Below are 2,136 nucleotides of genomic sequence, written 5' to 3'. Positions count from 1 at the left end.
CTTGAAGAGGTCCAGACTAATCTTTGTGAGTTTTGGGTCCAGAGGCAGTTGGTTCAGCAGAGTGCTCAGCAGCAGCGGCGTCTAGCTTCTGACTTGTGAGTGGTAGACCTTGATTTGAGTTTCCAGCTCTTCCTTGAGAGCAACAGGAGGAGTCCAGATTGAAATCTTCAGGTTTGGCTCCTTTGGCAGGCAGGCAGGTTTGCATGGGAAGCTCATCCAGAGCTTCTAGACTTAACGGTTTTCTTGTGAGCAGAAGACAGAGGCAGGTTAGAATCAGGTTTCTCTCTAGAGACAACTAAGATTCTTTTTCAATAACAGAGGCTCAGGTTCGCTAACCAAACTTGGTCAACACTGCGGCGTTGAAGGAAGGTCTGGCTGCTGCTTATGTAGGAAGGTCTCCTGATGGGCTGACGAGCTTCAGGTGTGCTGGAGGCTCCAGCCCAGGAGACCCACGGCGCACTCTGCTGGAGAAAGGTGGTAAACCTCCAGATCCCAACANTAGAATCAGGTTTCTCTCTAGAGACAACTAAGATTCTTTTTCAATAACAGAGGCTCAGGTTCGCTAACCAAACTTGGTCAACACTGCGGCGTTGAAGGAAGGTCTGGCTGCTGCTTATGTAGGAAGGTCTCCTGATGGGCTGACGAGCTTCAGGTGTGCTGGAGGCTCCAGCCCAGGAGACCCACGGCGCACTCTGCTGGAGAAAGGTGGTAAACCTCCAGATCCCAACACTGGATTCCTGACATAGATATAAATTGAAGAAGATACCTGTTATCAGCAAACCTTTTGATTCACTCTAAATTGTCATTGTATGCTGAAAATATTTGCAATTTATAAACAAAAAAGTAGATAATGTGTAAACCATCTTTTTCTTTATCACAGATTCGAGTTATTGCAATAGTGTTGCGCAGTGAGAAAATAGACCTTTGGTGCCACCTTCTCTGCCGGGATCAGCTGCAGATCTCTAAAGCCATCATCAGCATCCACAGTGACCACTTTCGCTTTCCCTACGGGACAGCCGACATCATGTGTCAAATCCCTTCAGGCTGTGAGATACCTTCTCATGTTGCCATCACCTCATCTGCCATCAAAAACAAAGGTAATGAACAAAATAAAATCTAAGCTATACTCATGACAAACATAATGATGCAATTAAGGGAAGATTCTGGGCTTTTTTTAGGACTTCTAAATTGTACAATAACACCACTGACAAGAAAATATGTCCTAAAGAGATTTTCAGAAAGCCTTGGAGCATTAGATTTTGCAAATTTTTTTCATACCAGTTGAGTATCTTAAACCTGCCAACACCTCATCCTTTTGCTTAGGGAAGTCGGTTGTTATGGAAAGCATTAAAAAAAAGCGTGAGCAGATACTTCTGACGTGCAGACTCTTATATACAACGGCAAATGCAATTGAGAGAGAGAGTAGCTTTGCTTTATTTGCTGCAATGAGAGAGGGACAAAATTTGTTTTATGATTTTTAAGATAGAAAGTACACCTCAAAAAGGCATCAGGACAGTTAGTTCATCAGGCTTATGATCCTACTTTAAACTATTCTGTAGTTGTTCCAAGCAGAAGACCAGTCTGACTTGTCCAGTCAGAACAGTTGACTTGTGCTGAACTGGTAACTGTGATTTCTTGAGTTTATTATTTCAGAGTTCTTCCCAATAGCTGTTTGCCCCATTATAATCATGTGTTTTATGTGTTTTCAACATGTTTTAATGCAATATGCTACAAATGGATTTAATTAACACCATTGAGCCTTCCTTGTATTAATAATAAACAGTTTCACCACAGTCAACTAAGAAAATATTTTAGAGGAGTTATTAAAGCTCTGTCACTTTTCCTTGTATACATTTTCTTGGGTTTCTTTGTTGAGCCAGTGGGGTGTAACACCCAGTGGTGTAGTGGTCCCTGGAGAAGTGTGTTGGGATTTTATATTATATGCCAATCCAGGTTTGATGCTATATTTATCTTGTGAATAACGGTAGGGATGGTAAATATCCAATTTAATCAGATATTATTTTGGCTGTTATATATTGTTTATGAACACACGCCCTACCTAGCTGTGTATAAGTAATAAACAATAAATAAAAAAAGAGTGATTCGAGCTCAAATCATGGTCAAACAGTTAATTGT

The sequence above is a fragment of the Cyprinodon variegatus genome, unplaced genomic scaffold, assembly GCF_000732505.1.
Source record: "Cyprinodon variegatus isolate N-32 unplaced genomic scaffold, C_variegatus-1.0 Scaffold1331, whole genome shotgun sequence".
Classification (NCBI taxonomy): Eukaryota; Metazoa; Chordata; class Actinopteri; order Cyprinodontiformes; family Cyprinodontidae; genus Cyprinodon; species Cyprinodon variegatus.
Note: the sequence above shows the minus strand (reverse complement) of the source record.